Source organism: Euprymna scolopes, chromosome 2 (assembly GCF_053919585.1).
Source record: "Euprymna scolopes isolate OS-2025 chromosome 2, ASM5391958v1, whole genome shotgun sequence".
NCBI classification, from domain to species: domain Eukaryota; kingdom Metazoa; phylum Mollusca; class Cephalopoda; order Sepiida; family Sepiolidae; genus Euprymna; species Euprymna scolopes.
This window is the reverse complement of record NC_136483.1, coordinates 117400144-117420805: the sequence shown is the minus strand read 5'-3', so window position 1 is coordinate 117420805 and position 20662 is coordinate 117400144. Positions and strand designations below refer to the sequence as shown.

General features: G+C 33.8%; 1 protein-coding gene across 2 annotated transcripts in view; it reads right to left on the bottom strand.

The window, feature by feature from the left end:
• Positions 1-20412, bottom strand: part of LOC145294803 (beta-hexosaminidase subunit beta-like) — a 215620-nt gene extending 195208 nt beyond the window's left edge. Inside the window, exon 1 of one of the 2 annotated variants that reach the window (XM_080141413.1) lies at positions 19465-20412. The gene's annotated coding sequence lies outside the window, so the exon portion shown is untranslated. The remainder of the gene's footprint in view (positions 1-19464) is intronic. The other variant, XM_080141414.1, reaches the window with a different exon arrangement.
• Positions 20413-20662: the final 250 nt, after the last annotated feature.

The following is a 20662-nucleotide window of genomic DNA, read 5'->3' as shown; positions in this document are numbered from 1 at the left end:
TCTGATGAAGGCCAGAGGAATAGTTGGCAGAAACGTCGTGAAACAACAACTAAGAAAGATGAGGATAATAGTCCACAATAGATAAATTAAATCATTAGCTAATATACTTGATTATTTGAAAGCTACATAAATATATATGAAATGCGTCGGTACTTGGCCACAGTACATTCATTTCGGCCACGGTCAGCAGTTCCCACTATTATACTGGGCCGGCAGTGGCTCTCACTAACAATTGCATTTTTTTCTTACAGGTAGTGTGGTGGTGGGGGACATACATCCACTATGCAACGTCGGTACACTGGTCCTGTTAATTACCAATAAATGTTTATCGGTATTTCTTTTTATTGACAAAACTTTACTTTTTAAATATTTTTTTCGATATTTTTTGTAAATACTGCATTCTTATGAAATTATTGAAACTTTTTTATCAACAATTTGCAGTTATACATTTATAAGGTATTAAAGCTCTGCACCCCATGCTAATTCATCAAAAATGAAAAATGTGATTCTCTAATTTGTAAGCAATTACATTAAATTGAAAAACTTAGTGGTAAAAATAAAACAACAAAACAGTTTTGCATATAAATATAAAGTAAAAAGTTTTCAGACCAGACAGTGTTTTAAGGATATGTAACCAATTTTGTTTGTTTTAAATCTCGGTCATCTTTCTGATTAGACTTTCAGTATAAAATGTCATTGTTAAGTCATAAGAACACGCCTCCTTACCACTAACTACTCTTAAGTTTGGGTGCTAATACGAAAAGTTTGCTAGTTGTACTTAGAGTTAGTGGTAAAAACTTAGTTAACCCTAACCCTAAAAATTTAGAATGTTGAAAATGGGGATCATTTTACATTCAATTAATATGTGCAACTACCCCTCTCCCCACTAAATTTTTTTTTTTTTTTTACATTTTTTTTTTTACATTTTCACCCCAAACAAAGCACATTGCCACTTTGGTGTAGGGGGCTACTATCAGGGTCAGCAACTACTGGGGCACTATGTAGGGATTTGGGCAGCAAGATGTCGGTTCACGTTGCACTTGAACTTCTACATGTCAGTACAGTTAGGGAAGCAGGATCCTGGAATGGAATTCCAGAGTCTAGCGGTTCTGGGGAAGAAACTACTGGAGTAGAAAGATCTTTTACATCTAGGGATCTCTACTGTGTGGGGGTGGGATTTAGCTGCCTGTCGGGTTTGTCGAGGGTGTCTGCATCGTGGGGGCACAAGTGTCTGTAGTTCGTCAGAGCATTCACCATTAAAATACTTGTAGAAATTCCAAAATAATAATTTTTTTTTCAGCATGTTCTTGCATGATCTCTTAAAAAACAGTATCTCATTCTTTTGGAATGGTACTTTTAAATGTAAACTGCTTTTTAAATTTGACAGACTTCTAAATTGTTTCCCTTTTATGCAAGAACTTGAGAAACTCGTTGCGAGATTTTCATCTGTATTTTTAACTTGTGTTAAAACTGAAAAAGTACAATAAAACATTTCAGCGATCAGACAACGAACAAAGTCCAACATTGTAAATCTCATCATATTAACGATGACCTCTCTGAGAGGCTCATATAGAAGTTTAGCAAATAAGTACGAAAAGAAATTTGAACATTTCAAAAGATTTGATAAGGAGTAGGCACTATTTACTTTGTTTACATAATTTACTGAAAAAAACTTTGAGGGTCTATGCTAAATTTGGGAATGGGATTCCTAACTTGTTATCTCGTGGCTCTTGGTCTTATGCTATAAATAAACATTCTTCTAATAAATACATCATGTTTGTTTCATTTTTTATTGTTAAGAAAGAAAAAAAAAAGTCCAAAGAATCGTTTTTAGAATTGGAAATCAGGCTAACATTTTTCTAACTAATACCCTAAAATGTTCCGATTTTTCTGATTCCCGATTCTGATTAAACACCCCTAATCTAGTAGGAACACTGAAAAATTTGGGCTTAAAAAAAAAAAGAAAAAAAAAAGGTATTTTAGAATTTAGATTGATGGATAAGTTTGAAGGACATTTACTTATTCTAGTTCTTGGATGTAAAGTACTTATTTACTTTTTTGCGGTGGGGACACGTGAACTTAATAAAATGAAGGGAGGGATTTGGGGGAACTGTTTCCACTTGGACTTTATGGGTCTAATATAGTATTTTACCCACCCACCTCAAAAAATGCGCATGCGCGCGCGCACACACACACACACACACACACACAGGTTATCTCACTTAGCTAAAAGAAATCGGGTTATATACTGCTAAAAGACAACCGATCTGAATTGGGTTATAAATACACATTAGATTTATATGCAAAACTAATCTCCAACTCTAAATTCTGAAACAAGTAATTGCCTAAAAAAGAAGAATCTTATTTTTAAGGAGTAGGATGTAGTTGAGGATACTCATTTACAAATTTACCACGAATTATTTAAATATAACATTTTCAAACATTCTTTAAAATTCTCTAGTATGCTTTAAAAATAAGTAAACTGTAAAGTGTGTGAGTGTATTTATCTAAAAAGAAAATTCCTCCAAAAGCATATATAAAATGTCCATGATTTCAGTTTCATACGGAACGTCTTTACTTCACCGATATGAAAATACAAAAGTAATAATAAAAAGGCACAAATATTTGAAAACTAGTATCTTCAATATAGCACTGGTGGGGGTGGGGATGGGGGCGACGTCTTTGCGCTGTCGTAAAATACGCTTAAATATGATATTTTAATTTGTCCAGATTTCGTATATATTATTATAGAGTCGTGATTTCAAAAGTTAAAAAAAAAAAAAAGTATTTAGGTGCCATCATTTAGAATCGAAACCGAAAGCAAAACTAGTATTCAAAGCTCGTGACGTTACCACTGTACCAACGTGACACACATGAACTGATTAAAAATTAAAAATAAACTAAGATGAATGTACAAAATGTATATAGATTTTCATTTTGACCAATTTTTGACCCCTTAAAATCTACTTTAATCGGCTAAATACCGATAAAAGGTCCGTAAAAACTCCAATCATTTGAGGCCCCTAACGCTGATCCGACTTTTAGTTTCTGAAGAGATAGAGTTTGAAATTATGGAGACATAGACATAGCATATTGCCTTTCACATACTAATCTATTACAAAAAAAAAAATCCCATTTTCTTTTTTTTCTAAAAGCGACTTCAGGTTTTAATTCCCCCACCCCCACCCCTCGTAAAAATGTCGCTTCAGATATTTATTATAGTCTGCCACCCCTGCTGACCTGGTCGCGAATTTACTTGATAATTCTTGTTATAAGTCAGTTTTAAAAGGTTCTTTGTTATTGTAATAAAATTCGATAATCGAAATGTTGAATTTCAAGTAAAACCAATGATATCTACTGAATTGTCATGCCACAGTAATGAACATATCCAAAAATTACGAAAAACGATCAGGCCGAAATGAAAACTGTTTTCGAAAATGGAGTTCTGCAAAAAAAAAAGCAGGAGAATTCTAATTGCAACAAAAGTGAGGTAAATGTCTGACAACTGAAAATATTCGGCCAATTTAGCAAAATTTAATTTTCATCTTCGAAAAAAGTTTTTATTAATAATTATTTTCTATTTTACCATTTTTCGTACTTTTGGATATTTTCATTACTGTGATTCAGTAGATACTATTGGTTTCGCTTGAATTTCAATTATTTCATTGCTGAATTTCGAAGGACCGCTTTAAAATTCACGACTTGAGAAACGCGAAGTTTACTTCGTAGCCGCGCAATAAACGAATGGTCAACATTGATGGTAGCTCGCAATACTAAAAATAAAAATGGATTATATGGAGGATAAAAAAACACTCGCCAAAGAGACAGTGAACAAGCAAAAATGTAAAGTATCTGTAAAAATAGGAATTAGGTGGAGAAAATGGACATGAATTGGAGGTTCGATTCAAACAGTTGGTAATTGATACTTTTTTTTTTTGCTCCCACAAGTCTTATCGCTAGTAAACATCTGGTTTTATCAAGTTCCTCAAAACTCGTATTTTTAGGGTGAGGAATGGGTTGGGTGGAAAAATAAATACATGGACGGAGAAGGAAGCATTCTTAAAGGTTAAAATAGAGTCGACCTTTTCGCCAACTTTTAAGCTATTTTTTTTTTTTATTTTTTTTTTTTTTAATGAAGATATGAAAATTTAGTGCGCGTGTATTTATACATATTTAATTATTTTATTTTATATACATACGTTGAGAAAAAAAAAATCGGTCAAAAAGGTAAAAACATAAGTCCATAACCTAAGATAAAATTAACTCGAAGATATTCAAAAGTTTGAAATGTATGAAATATGTTTATTATTATTTTCAACTTATTATTTTGGTCAAGCTGGAGATGGGGCATCCTAACGGATGCCAAACATTCATGTGCTATCTTATACATTCCAACCGAAAAATCTTTTTAGGATTCTAATCGTGCCTTTTCGTGCAATTGTTTGAATTTCTTGCACTTTGTTCACCGGGTATATTTGACAGGCAATTTTTGAAATTCTTTAACGAATTCACTTGTTCCTATAATTATTAGAACGATGGAGATCACTGAAAACAGATATGAGGAATAAAAGGAAATTAAAAAGACAAAAAAGCAAGCGTATTCAAAATTTCTTTACAAAAATAAATTTATCTCTTATCGCATGTATCAGAATTTTGGGGGGAATTTTTGACACCCCTAACAGAAAACTGCGAATAAAATATGAAAAAATTCGTAATTTCTCTTTTTAAAGTGGGTTGTTTATTTTCTGTATGGAATATACTTGCAAAATAAACTATTAAAGTTGTTTAAAAAAAAATAATAGAAATATGTTTTATTAAAAAAAAAAAAAAAAAGAAAAACAGTGTTTACAAAGTGCCGGTGCGCGTTCAACCAGTCATTGTTTTTACGTAAGAAATCAATTGAATTTTACGAGTGAAATTCTTTTTAATTTTTAAACTTTAAAAATCTATCAGAATTTTTCTATTGGTTCAATTTTTACGATATTTTCAGGGTCAATGCGAAATTTTATGCTCTTTCCAATAAACCGAATATAATAGTTTAGACAAACGATTTTTTTAAATTCACCCCCCCCCATTTTGAAATGTTAAAATTTAAATAATTTACACACAAATTGAAGAGAAAAGATCAATAAATAAAATATTCTAATTTAAAACAAAACAAAAAGTGTCTTTTTTTTTGGGGGGGGGGAAATTTACTGTAAAGTCCAAAGTGTAAAACTTTTTTTTTTTTTTTTTTTTTTTTTTTTTTTTACATGAAAGCTCATGTTAAGCTTATATCGTCAAGTAAATACCGGACGCTGACGGCAATTTTTCTATTTCATTCAATGTTTTCTTTTTTAAATATTAAAAAAAAAATCACTTGATAAAGTAGAAATAAGATATAATCATCAAAAGGCGTGTATTTCATTAAGAGAATTAAAAAAAAAAAAAAAAAAAAAAAAAAATCGGTCGACTGGAGATTTTTTTTAACGGAAAAAACTTATAAGTGAAATGTGTGCTTTTTTTCCACCTACGGAGGCCCCAAAATACTAATTTTGGTTAACAGCACGCAATAAAAAAGACATTAATTATGGTGTTTAGAAATCATCGTAAGATAATCGCGAAAAAAATCAGATTTCTCTCCCTTTATTTGAACAGTCAATAAATCTGAGTTCGCATTTTTTTTTTTAAATCCTTGTTTAAAAAAGTATTTTATTTAAAAAGGACATGGAATATAAGTATAAATATGGATAAATTCTTAACAATGAACAATGGAAGTACACATTAAATAGAATTTTTTATAGGTAAGTGATTTTTTGGAATTTATATATATTTTTTATAATTGAACTAAGTAAAATCTCGTAGATTTTCTTTAAATCTTTTTTTAAAAGAAAACCGATGTAAAAAAAAAAAAAAAATATTGCATAATTTGCTATTAAACGTATTTTTTAAAAATTTGGTCTTTGCTCCTTTAATTGAAAAAAAAAATTAGGGTTTGAATTACATTTTTCAAGTAGTTATAAGCTTCGAAAGATAGTAAGTTGATTTATTCAAGTTCATATATGGCTTTTTTAATGGCCGATTCTGATACACCTATCGCAGCGACATTTTCATATACAAAAAGAAACTTCAGGTTTCTAATATGCTAAATGTCCGCACAATGTTACGCTTAGTAATTTGCATATTGATTTAAAATAAATAAAAAAATGACATCTCGTTAATTCACTATTATTGCTTTTCGTGCAATTGTTTGAATCTCTTGCACTTTGTTCACCGGGTATATTTGCCAGGTAATTTTTGAAATTCTTTAACGAATTCACTTATTCCTATAATATAAGTGTGTGTGTGTGTGTGTGTTTATGTTTCTTATCCTATGACCCAATATTAAGGAAGCAGACTTTTTCTAGGCTTGTCACACACACACACACACACACACACACACACACACACGACAAACCTTAGATCATATCTCCAATTCCTGTTCGCATATGCACGCAAATATAGATCTCGTTTTGAAACAAATTATTCCCGAATTGAACAAAACGAAAATACAGTCTTGTAACTGTCCAAACCTACAAGTTCACATGAAACTGACGGATATTTATAGATAGGAGAGCGCCATTCGAAATAAGCGCTGTTCAAAGTTGAAAATGCATAGTTCTTCAGGATAAAAAAGTTTCATATGCAATTGGTTTTTCTGCTATCATGGTTCATGCACCACTCGAGAATAACCGTTAAAGAGATTGTCAGTTGTACAATAATCGACACCACAGGAGGATTGTAAAAAATGAGTGGGATAGCAGAAGATTAAAAAGGAATTGATTATCTAAAAGGACCACTCAACAATTATCTATTTACATTAGACAATCTCTGTTTAGAGTTAGATAGGCTTACGAGGGGCGTGCAATAAGTAATGTCCCTGACCCACTTCTCATAGCAGTAGAGTAACGAAACTTGGCACAGTTATTAGTATTTCTCTACATAGGAACCACCCAGAGTTATGCATTTCTCTCATCGTTTGATGCAGCTCTGGAGACCGTTTTTGTAGAACACTCCAGGTTGGTCCTCCAACTACGACGTGACTTCAGAAATCGAAGCTGCATCATCTGAGAAACGCTTTCCTTTCAAAAACAACTTCATGGCTGGGAAGAGGTGAAAGTCAGAGGGTGCAAGGTCAGGAGAGTAGGGAGGATGGGGAAGGATTTCATAACCCACGCCCATGCTTCTGATCTGGCGACATGCGAGTTGTAGACCGGAGTGTTGTCCTGCAGGAGGAGGGTACCTTTGCTGATCTTGCCCCGCCTCTTGATTTTGATAGCTTCCCTTAATTTCCTCAAAAGTGAAGCATAATAGGCTCCTGTAATTGTGGTACCCTTTGCCAGGAAATCTGTCATCACTACTCCGTTCTGGTCCCAGAAGACTGTGAGCATGACCTTGCCAGCGGAGAGCTGCACCCCTGCCTTCTTTGGAGATGGTGAGTCCAAGTGCTTCCATTGCATTGACTGGGCTTTGGTCTCTGGATCATAGTGATGGACTCAGGTTTCATCCTGTGTAATCAGTCTTTTGAAAAACTTTGACTCATCTTCGCACATCTCCAAATTCATCCTCGAGCACTAGACGCGTTCTTGCTTCTGGAATGGTGTGAGCAACCTGGGAACCATCTGGCAGACACCTTATTCATATGCAAATGGTCATGAATGATAGTTTACACAGACCCTGTACTAATGTTGACATCTTGGGCCATTTGGCGAATAGTAATGCGCCGATCTTCTAAAATGGCAGCCTCAACTTGACGGACAGATGCCTCATCAATGGCAGAAGGGGGGGGGACCAGGTCTGGGAGCTGTTTCCGCAGACTTCCGGCCATGTTTGAATTCACTATGCCAGCGTTTTACAAGGTCATATGATGGGGCATTTTCACCATAAGTTTCTTTCATTTCATCAAAAGTCTCCTGTGGTGTGCGTTCTTTCAAATCCAAAAACCAGATCACTGCTTGACATTCAAAAGGCTCCATTTCACACCTGACTCAGTTCAAATACCTGTAAAACAGAAACAACAGTTAGTTCAGAGCTGTAATTTGCCACATAACACGTAGAGACATAAATCATTGCACATGCAAAATTTCAGCTAGATCAGACAACTGGGTCAGGGGCATTACTTATTGCATGCCTTTCGTGTATGTTTAAGCTGTTCGAAGTGGCAGTGACGGTAAATATGTATCGTCTCTCGATTGGACAAACTCTTCAATCAACAGTTTCTTTCGGCCAATTAAATCACTTCCTGAGATAACACATGTGCATCACAATATTCGATGAAACTATTGTTTTACATGCTGGCATGTGTTGGTCTGCTTTTAGAATTGACTTTCAAACTTATTTCTGATCAGGATTTTATTTATTTTGCAATCCATTCGTATCACTTTCTCTTGTGTTTTTCTTTGGCCTTACCTGTAAACTAAGCCTAGTACCTCAACTCTTCTACATGTACTAACCCAAGAACTCTTACCCATTATTTCAACATGGCCATACCATCGAAGTCTCTTATACACATCCCCCTATACTATCCAGATTTAATCTTAATTCATTAGATCAAATCGGTCTTTAAGACTTACATTAGACATCCAGCATATTCCATATAGTAACACTGCACACAGTAGACTCTTCCCTTCATCGACAGTGGTAATGCTCTGCTGGTTAGTAATGGCAGAAGTTCCATGAACTTACTCCACCCACTTCTAAACCTTGCAATCATCACATTAGCACCTGTTGCTACACCCTCTGCCTCACTACTATCAGCAGAACTTCTGAACAACTACAATAGTTTTACAACTCAGACATTTTCCACGTCAGAGTTCTCATCGGTCTCCCTTGTTTCTTGCATACGAACTGGTCATCACGAAATCAGCATGTTTAGCTTCTTTGGAGAAAAGGCTCCTTGATGATAAGCTGCACAAAACCGAGAGACTTTGCACCAATTACTACACATAACGCCACCAACATATAAACACTGTTAATCGAACACACGCACACATAAGTTAATATATACACACTCACTAACAAAAACAGGCACGCTAACACACATCTACATGCCTATTCCATTTACAAACCATGTAACATGCAAACGCACACGGCACCAACTGAAACAATCATGTGTACTTAATTTCTCCTTACACAAAAATCAATTGTTTTATCTGGACACTGTATCTGAACTCATTTCTTTTACAAATTCTTCTTAACGTTTGGCTTCTTAAATTGTCACTAAAACCTCATTATTTTGTATGGATAGACTGTCATTGTGTTATATTTTAATGTATAGGATTCATTCTTAAACAAATTGATCAATCATTATGAAATATATATATTCTAGACAACACGGCGAGTAACGTTAATAATTATTTCATAAACTTTACCATTTAAAGCATGGGGGATGCCCAAACTACCTCCAAATCAACACTTTTTAAAATAAGTGAGATAGAATTTGATATACAATATACAGCAGTTGTTTATTTTCTGAGTTCTATTATGTAATAAAGTAATAACTGATGCGCATGAGCGTTAATTGATATACATGTGCCAAATAAATTACCACACTAATAAACCGATCATTATGAATTATGGGGCACGTACCCTAAGCAACACTGAGAATAACAAAAGTACATTTTTTTAAACTTTAGCAATTAGGAAAATAATTTCGAAAATAAGCTAGACACGATTTCTTACAAAAACTAAATTGCTTGGTCACTTGCAGACATGTATTTCTTATTGATTTTAGATATTGAAAGTATGTCGCTAAAAATGATATACATAATGCTTATATCCGTCCCTAATATATATAATGATGCCATAGAATAAAGAAACAACAGTGGAGGAGAAATCTTTCATGACTGAGATAATATTTACTTTTGTTCCTATCAAGAGTGCCCCTTTTTTGGGAACTGGATTTTCCTCACATTAAAAATCGAGTTTTTGGCTAACTCTGCCCTTGTGGGGAGAGAAGTAAATAGGAACGCGCATTCTTTACACAGTTATTCACGATTTAATCTCCGGCCTTCTTCATGGAACTTGGAAATCTATACAGTGTGTAATTTAAGTTCGTATAGGTTTCAGAATTGTGTATAGTATACACAATTCTGGAACCTATACGAACTTAAATTTTTATTTAATTTATGGGGATGGATTATTCTCGTTCCGTCAGCCATAAAGTAAGTAAACCAGAGTGTTAATTTGTTATTCTAAGTTATTATAGTCTGCAGTAAGGATTGAATCTTCAATCTCATGATTTTCACAGAATTGCTTTTAACCATGAGTTCATGTGACAAATTCTAGCATAAAATTTCAAGGCCTTAACGTAATCTTGTCCACATGTCTGCTATCACTAGAAATATATTTTTTGCAAAGCTACAATTTATGTTCATCTAAAATCTTGCAAGAATGATATTGGTAGTTTATAAATATGAAGATGATCATTTTGTTGTCATAAATGAAGCCGATGTTTTGCCTCTGCTGGTCACAAAATCGGGGATTAATCCGCAATAAAATTTTATCGCTAAGCCAATCCTTCACTTTTTTTTTTTTTAATACTATTATTCCTCTTTTTACACAGAGGGAAAATGTAAAATGCCAAACAATCGATGGAGTGTGTGTGTGTGTGTGGGGGGGGGATACGAGTTAATTGAAAACGTGACTAAAAAATAAATTATTACATCGTGTGTGTGTGTGTGATTATCACACACTACGTGATTTAGTTATGGTAAAATAAAAAGTTAGATACGCTTAAAAAAAACAAAAAAAACTTAAATTTTATATAAAAAAAAATGCTTTTCTCATCCTTTAGTACCTCTTTCTCACATAAGAGACGGTGCTAGTCTTTCTCTACTCTAGCGTTATTTTCCTGGCAATTGCCTGACTGAGCTTCCCCACCCCCCGTAAAACAGTCACAACAAAAATTGGTCTAGTTACAACCAGTGGATTTGTTTCACTCTTTCTACTTAAAACTTACCGAAACTGTCATGAGCAAAATTTCTTTCCCTAGAACTGCCCGACCGTGCAATACCTCTGAGCTGACTACAATGTGGTAGTTTCAAGTCGAATGTAAACAAATATTTGTTGAGGCGCCCTCTTAAATGATCAATTTACTACTAATCATCACGGTGCTGTCTCATCGTTCACCTGACACAAATTCTCGAGTGGCGTTTGGTCTTGATAAACGGTGACGAAAACAAAAACCACATAATAAAAACAAAAAATAAAAGTGAAAGTAGAAAGACTCCCGGATAACGCCGAGTTATTACAGCTAATTAATAAATTAAAATGACGGTTGACGCCTTTTCCCTAGATTTTCTCCAAGATTTAGAGTATTAATTTCGCATGGACTGATTTTTTTCCTTTGTTTCAGAAATAAAAACCAGCAAAAAAATGAGAACAGAAATATCCCCTAACACTTCAAAATCAACATAACCCATGTTTACCAAATAACACGAAACATTACATCAGTCATAACGTGATGGGTTCACAGCATTTCCAATTTCCTTTTCACAGTGTATCCATTTTTTTTAATATCAACATCGGAAAAATATCTATTAAATTATAAATTAATTGACAATCAACTTTCGAGATAAGATCGAAGTGTAGTATCTGTTTTCTAATATATTTTTCTTTTAGTTTTATTTCTAATCAAGAGTAGGCCATTTTGAGGATCGGGATTCACTCTATATTAAAAACGGACGTTAACAATGCCGTCATGGAGACGGGGGCGGGTGGAAGATGGGTGTAAAAAAAAGGGGGGGGAGACAACAAGGTTTAATTTAATGAAAATTTGCGAACTGACACATTCGGCCGCCTGGGTTAAGATCAAAGTGAGAAGAAACGAGTACGTGTTTCCTGCATGATCATGGCGTACGCGATTCGGAGTTCTTTTGAAACCCACCCAGATTAAGGTCGCCTCTTAGTAGAGTGAAAAACTCGTCATTTTATTTTTTTTTTGCCCACTTTCCACTTATTTTCAAAAGACACCACTGTCTAATTATTTTTTGCACCCGTTCAAGTCCTACTTAAGAGTAAGACCTGCTTGTTTTTAGTTCTTAAATTAAAAAACAGGAACAATCTACTTTTAAAAAACGGAGTGGATGGGTTTTACTACTCTGCTGCCCCCCCCCCACATAACTCTCCATCTTTTTCTAATTAAATTATATTTTAAATCATTGAGAGTATTTTTAGCAGTGCAGGCAGTTCCATAGAATAAATGTGGTATTGTGGTGACTGCTGAAGTGAAAGTGATGAATAATGCAAGAATGAAATGAACCGTGCTTGAACATCTAATTAATAGGACAGAGATTGTGCCAAAGCTGTAAAATTTGTTGACATTTTTTTCTTACAATGATTTAAAGTGCAGAACCTGTTCGTTCTAGGTTAGTGTTTTTCTACAGAATTTGAACTGAAACAAACCTAAAACTTAGTTTATGTTTAGGGTTTAAAGAAGAAGAAAAAAAGTTTGATACAAATTCTGTAGAAGCACTAATCTTTGGTACTGGTACAGTTTAATCAAGACATTAAAAAATGAAAATATCGAAAAAAGTTTAAATTGTATGTATCCGTTATGGAATGAAGTTCTCCGAAAAAAAAAAAAAAAAAAAAAAAAATCACTAATTTCATCAAGTTTTTTTTTTTTTTTTTTTTTTTACAGCGAAAAAAAAACAAAACAAAAAAAACAAAACAAAAAAAACAAAAACAATTTGTTATGATACCGAGCAAAAGGTTCGACTTTTAGGAAGAAAAGTTAGTATTAAAGATGGGGAGGGAGTGTCGGCGCTTTAACTTGAGTTATCTCCCCGTGGTGTTTCTAAAATTCAAACAAATTTACAAAAAATCTAAGATGTCGGCCTTCAACGCGCTCTCATAAAAACGTGTTTTTCCGCTGTAAAAAAAAAAAAAAAAAAAAAAAAAAAAAAAAATGTTCGATCAAATTAAGTGAATTTTCTCGGAGATCTTCAGTTCAAAGCGGATACGTACAATATAACCTTTTCGCGATATTTTCATTTTTTAATGTCTTGATTAAACTGTACAAGTAACAAACAAAAAATTACTTTATAAAATCCAAATGTTGCTTTCATTACAAAATTGTTTTAAAATTATAGGCACTTCTACATGACAGTGGCATATTAACAGAGACGAGTTACCGACCATTATGTGAACAACCTCAAATATAAACACGTGTTTACGATAATGAAAAAATATATAACGAAATAAATAACACAAAAATATGAAAATAGAAACATTTATTGAATAAAACATGTATCAGAATATAATTTTGTACTCCTTGGGCGTTGAGTTCCATGACAACCAGAGCAGAAAAATTTAATGGGTAAATTGTTTACTTTAACTACAACAGAACACTGACCAATAAAATTTGGTTTCTTACAAGTTTTCGGGGTCGCTGACAACGAATCTGATATTCAAACCTGTGTCAGCAGGAGGGACACCACCCGTCCCCCCCTGCCCCTCCACCGCCCTACCCCCCAATGTAAACAGAATTTTTGCGAAAAATTAAATAGTTCTTCTGCTCGGTACGTCGGCGCGTTACTTACGGAAAAACGGTAAATTAAACTGAAGAAGCACCTTTTTTTTTTACATGGGGGTCACCACTTATCAAGGCCCGAAGGCCACTCAGGGATAAGGGTTATTGCGTGTACAGTAATCAATGAAATAGTATTGTAGTAATCATTAGTATTGGAGGTTTTGATAGAGTGTCTTAAGGGGGCGGTTTGTCAGGAGTTTGTTTATGTTGGACTTGAAGACGTCCAAGTTGTAGTCAGGTGGGAAACAGGCAAGCGGCAGAGAGTTCCACTGGCGTGCTGTTCTAAGAAAGAAGCTTTGATCATGGAATCTACGTTTGGATTTAGGCACAGATAAAGAGTGGGGAAAATTATTGACAGTAGTTTCAGCCAGACAGGTGTTTCTCGTGAAAGATTGGCGAGGGGGGGGGGATTGGAGCTCAGATGAGCACCTGCCATGGAAATAACGATAAAACAAAGACAGGCTCGCAACTGTGGGAGAGAGGTTGCAGGGAAGAGAAAAGGGCATCCCCCACTAAACCAAGAAGTCTATTTTGTACTCTGTCAAGACAGGATAGGCTGTTTTTAGCAGCTCCTGCCCAGATGTGGCAGCAGTACTCCATCTTTGGACGTACTTGGCTTTTATACAGATAGAGAATTGCATCAGTAGTAAGATATCTTCTGGAGCGGTAGAAGGATCCCACCATTTTCCCAGCGTCCCTGGCAACAGATTTGATGTACGTGTTCCATTTCAGATCAGGAGTAAAGGTCAAACCCAGAAGCTTGTCAAAACATGGAGCCTCCCCAAGACGAGAGCCACCCATTTCAATTGATGCCAGATGGGAATCAGAGCGTTGATGATGTAAAGATAGAAGCTTGGTTTTGGATGCATTAAAAGTAACCAGCCACTCCTTCCCCCATTGTACCACATGCTCAAGATCAGAGGAGAGAGAATTAGAGAGAACTTGGTCGTTTACAGTCTTAGATGTGCTACCATAGATGGTCGTGTCATCAGCATAGATGTCAACGAATGATTTAAGTATGTGTTTTGTGAGATCATTGATGTAGATCAGGAATAGAGTTGGGCCCAGGATGGACCTCTGAGGGATTCCAGCATTAATACTGTGGGCCTTTGATTTCTGCCCATCAACCACTACTCTTATGAACCTATGAGAGAGAAATGATTTAATGGTTGAGAAAACATTTCCAGTAATACCGTAGCTGGAAATCTTGTGAAGTAGGCCCTTATGCCATACTTTATCTTATCGAAGGCCTTCGATATGTCAAGGAAAGCAAACTTTTGTCAAATGTAAATATTCTACAAGTTTTAATTTACCCCCCCCTTCCAAAACAAATTAAACTAAAAATAAAAATGCTTTTGTAGACCGATTGTGAAATCTTAATTTTTTAGATCAATTAAAAAGCATCAAAAACTACGTAACACAGAAAAATGAACCACATTTTTCTATTTGAAAACTTTCTTGTTATTTTAAATGTCTGCTAAAAAATTCTTCCACGATGTGACAAGTCATCTTACTACGCGCGTCCATACGCGAACGCATTATGTAAGAATAGCATAACCGATGGTGGTGAGTTGGCACAAAATAGTGCGAGGGTTCAGGGGTTAATACCATGCAAAGGGTAAATTTGCGACTGGTTTGAATATCATATTCGTTGTCGTTGAAAACCAAATTTTATTGGTCGATGTTCTGTTGTAGACATTTACCTATTAAATTTTTCAGCTCATCATCGCCATGGAATTCAACTCCCAAGGAGTACCTATAATTTACGCCACTGAAATACACATTTGCCTATAATTTTAAAGTATTAATATAATTTCTTTTCAATTAGTGATTCATAACTGAAAATAATAAATATGATAAAAAAATAAAAAAATGAAACATTTACAGATCGTTTTCAGAATTTTGTTTAGTAAGGCTGTATAAAAATGTAGCAAAGTATAATTTTAAAAACATGAAACATTTATAGAGGTGGCTGACGTACACGAGTGAGGCCGAGGCGAAGCCCCTCTATCGAAATACGCATTGGCCCCGATGTTGTAGGCATCGCCATCACGTTCGAGGGAGCGCTTATTATTTTGCGTGTGTGGCCTCGTTTTTTGTTTGTTTGTTTATTTTGGCTTGAACTTTGCGCTGTTCGGATTATTTTATGTTTTTTTTTTTTATTTTGTTTTTTTTTTGGCACTTGTACAATTTATCGCCGAAAATGGAGACGCCATTTTTTCTCGCACCTGTTGTTAAAATCAGAGGGAGAAATCAGTATTTTAATTTATGATCGAAGCATGAAAAAAAAAATAATAAAATAAATTAGATAATGGTTTTTCGGTTTCATTTCAATTAATTTGTTGTTGACCCTTTAATTTAAAATTTAATTGCTTTAATTAAAAAATGTTTCATTAAAATTATTTATTTGTTCGAAAAAAACAAAAAAAAACTATTTTATAAAATTCCAATGTTGCTTTCGTTACAAAATTTTATTAAAATTATATTTTCTTACGCAAACTTTTCAATAAATGTTTTTAGTAAAAAATTTATTGAAAAGTTTGCGTTAAATTTATGAAAATATAATTGTAAAAACTTTACAATTATATTTTGATAAATTTTTATACAGTAAATATTTTGGTTTTAATATCTAGTTTAATTTATTTTGTTATTTATTTCTAACTTCGGCATTAGTTTAAAATACTGATTTCTCCCTCGGATTGTAACAACAGGAGCGCGAAAAAATGGCGTCTCCATTTACAGTGATACTGTAGAAGTTTTTTTTTCTGCACGTCGCAAAGTTCAAGCCAAATTGAATTTTTCTGTGCAAGAAATAATGGCGTTATTATTTAGAAAGCCATTCTTAACATGGAGACGGGAGGGCGTTGTTTGTGATGTTTTTCGATATGAGGAAAATCACCGAGGACATTTTTGTTTATTGCCGCAAGTGCTTCTCCGGCCAAAATAAAAAAAAAAAAATAAAAAAATAATCCGAACAGCGCAAAGTTCAAGAAACAAAAACAAACGAGGCCACGCAAAATAATAAGCGCTCCCCCAAACGTGATGCATGCGTACAATATCGGACGCGACGTATTTCGCTAGAGGGACCTCATTCGTGTACGTCCTCCAAATATAATTTTAGTTTGCACGCACTTTTAGGGGTTCTTGAAACTAAAATACACACATTTCGCCTCATGTCATTGCATTGACATGCAGAGGTGCCAAATTACATTTTCTTACGCAGACTTTTAAATGTTTTTACAATTATATATTGATACATTTTTATACAATAAATGTTTTGGTTTTCAAATATTTTTGTGTTCGGGAATTTTTTTTTTTTTTTTTTTTTTTTTTTTGCTTGCTACTTATTTGTCGTAGTATTTAACTAAGAAATTAGAGTTATCGCCCCTTAACAATGGCCGCCGTCCGCATACTGCAAAAGTGCCTTAAATTGTTTTTACCCAGCATTTCTCGGACGAAGGTCTTATATAATTCTAAACAGTTCCTATTTGTTTACCTCCCCCCCGAGAGCAAAGTTAGATACAAGGTCAATTTTAAATGCTGGGAAAAACTTTATTCATTTTTTTTTTTTTTGTATTTAAGATTTTTTAAATCAGTTATAGTTTTCTTTATATTTTCTTTCAGATGTTCGATTAACAACTAAATGAAAGTTACTTACAGACGAGAATGATACGCACACGATATATAGAGACGCTTAAAATAGTTGTGACTGACGAATTTACTTACCTCCCCACGAGGGCCAAGTTAGATACTGCTACGAAGCCATTTATTATCAGACGCATCTTTGTCGTGCGAAAGAGAATCTTACTTTTAATAATTGGGTTTAAAGAAACATTTTGTCGCGAACAATATTAATAAACCTATCTACGACAAACACATTTAAAATTTCAACATTAGTTAAAAACGACTCGGTATAATAATGACGCCAACGCCGCAAATATACAAAATTGCTTTTCTTTTTTCTCCATTTGTTTAAGAGCAAAAATACATAATAATGAAATTAGGTTACAAATTTTTAATTCCATCCAGAATTTAAAGATTTAAAAATCACATTCGAATTTCACACAGCCATGAACAGAAGCGGCCATTTTTTTTTTAAGTACATACTTACAAAAAAAAAAAAAAAAAGAAAAAAGATGGCCGGTGCGGTGCGATGTTTACATCGGAGGTTGACATTCGGAAGAGAGATTGTAAGCTATTAAAATTAGCGAACAGAAAATAATTTCGGATTAGAAATTAAGTTTATAAACCAAAGTTCAGTATTATGATGTATTTTCTTAAAAAGAACAATTTTTTTTCGACAATGGTTTTATTGTATTAACGGGCATACTACGTTTGCTTTTTGTACGTAAATGAATGAAAAGGAGAAAAAAGCGCGTACTATAGTACATGAAATTGACATTACGGTCACTTACACGCAAATACAACTGACACCAAGAAAAAAAAAATACAAAAAACAAGAAATCACACGAAAGCAACGAGCACTGATTGTGCCCGTAATAACAACCAGAAGTAGTCACTATTTTAGAACAATATGTATCCATCGTAATTATTAATTGCATTAAACAACGATTAAAATCGGTAGCATACTCAAAATATGATTCATTAATTTTTTTTTTTTTTTTTCATTACAGGCTTGAAAATAAACTATTTGTACATATTATAGTACTAATAACAGGTGCGTTGGAGAGATGTTAATTTCTTGGTATAAACATAATTAACTATAATTAACGAATATGTGGTTGCCGTATCCAGATGTTTCGTAGATCTTATTTCAAGGAAACGGAAATTCAAACAAATACGTTAACACCAAAATAATAAATCGGTGGTAATGACCACGATTCCGATTTTTTTTTTTTTTTTTTTTTTTTTACTTAAACATTAAGATAATTAGACTACTTTAATGTTTTTTTATGAATGGTAGAAAATATGGTTATTGGTTACTCATAAAGATCGAAAATTGGATTATCGTTTCAAATTGCTAATAATCGCTGCATAAATAAAAGGGTTATGTTTAAAAGTTAAATCAATAATTACTTTAGACGCATTTTAATAAAGATATTTTTTTTAATTTCTATCAAAAAGGAGGAAAAAAGTGAGGGTCCAGTTTGCAGTAATGAATATTAACGAAACTGAACCCTGACTTTTAGAACAGACACTTCGACAAATGCTTCGAATCCATCACGCATTGTAGAGTAGATAGTGGACACCAAAATAAATTAAAGGATTTAAATTAACTATTTATTGATAAATTGAATAAAGTAGCTCAAATCGGATCACGTAGATATAAAAACTTTAAATAAACGTAAAAATTTAATGTGGAAAAAAAAAAAGAAAAAAAAAGAACTGGAATCTATTTCCCTCGAATAAATATTTGGTGGTTAATCGTAATAGAAAGCTACCATGTAAAAAAAAAAAAAACAAAACAAAAAAAAAAAAACAACGATCATTTTTACGAAAATGTTCATGTTTATCATACTGGTGTTAAACCTAAAAAATGTGCAACAACACAAAAACAGCCCATAATAAAATCGTATTAATTTATTTTTCTCATAGTATCTCGTATATTGGAATATCTTTAGGATTGTTTGAATAGTCTTCATAACAAAACCATATCGTATCTAAATGAAAATCACTTTTGCTTAAATTACACTTTCACGCACATTCGTTTATATCTTATAGTACACGCACTAATTACTTGCGGGGGGGGGGAAGGGAGAGAGTTGATGACAGACAAAGGGCAAGAGGAAAATGACAAGCGTAAACATTCGGTTTTTTTCTTTCTTATAAAGAAAAAAAAGGGGGGGTACAAAAAACAAGAAAACAGAATTTCCCCCACCCCCGAATGTAGGGGTCTTTTTTTTTCTTGTTAAAACTTACTTCACTAATATACGTAAACATTAAACACTCACCTTTTGCAAGACCCATTTTGTAAGCAACCTCAGATTGATATTATCCACATATAGAATAGATAAAAATTCACAGTGAATAAATATATTATATGATTTCCAAAAGTAATCCGTTCGTAGACAGTGTATGGTTATGTATTTATATTTAAAAAAATATGGATGTATAATTCCCTTTAGTAGTGTTTCATTCAATATGATATACAGACGGGGAATATGGATTGAAGAAAGATAAGAGAGAGCGAGTGTTTAGAAGGAAGAAATAAAGAACATCTAACGTTTGTAGAGATGGTAGCTGGTATGAGTCTTGATAACGGCTTCTACTACCTCCTCCTTATACTCCTCTTCGTCCCTCTTTCTCACTCTCGTTTCTTTGTGAATAGAGTAATACTAGTCTAGCGTAGTGTTGTTACAACCGCAGACTGAACTTGGCGTACCGGGTTCGGGTTCCGTCGGGGATACTGCATGACTTATACCATATATGGCATTTCTCTATATAGTCATGGATTAAAATAGTAAGGTAGACGTGCCTCGAGCATTCATTGTCCAATTAGTCTCTACGAAAAGGAATACTCAGAAATAACATCATTTTTCTCTGCTCATCATCCCAACCCAGCCAGCATTGTTTCAAATTGATTTCTTGCTACTGGATTGGATTCAAAGAAAGAGATTGCGTAACCTTTGCCTCACCAAAGACTCTCTACACAACCACGCTAACAGTGCCTCTCCAGGCTGAAAGTAATGACTCGTATTTCTTGGGTAAAATGACAACCGAATGGTCGGATTTCGGTCGAGATAACTGACCCTAAATAAACGAATAGCTAAATCAATAGAAATATTAGCCGACTTGTATAAGTTATATTCCGTAATAAAAAAAGAAAAAGAAGAATAGCATCTATTTTTTATGATGTAGTTACTGTGTGGTTTATATATGCCAGTAGTATTAGTATTACTACTTTGCGAATAATAGTAGCAGCGACGAAAACGACGAGGTTTGTATGAGCAATCAGTCGCGATAGGGCTGGCAACAGTACAGAGAGACGGTACTACTGTGGTGCTGGTGCTCTCCATCCGAATTCACCGGACAGAGTGGATGTTTCAGCAGTGCTCTGGAGGTCTTTGAGTTTTAATTTTTTGTGGTGTTCCCTTAAAATGTTATCGATAACAGATACAGAGACAGAGACACTTTTATAAAATATGTTCA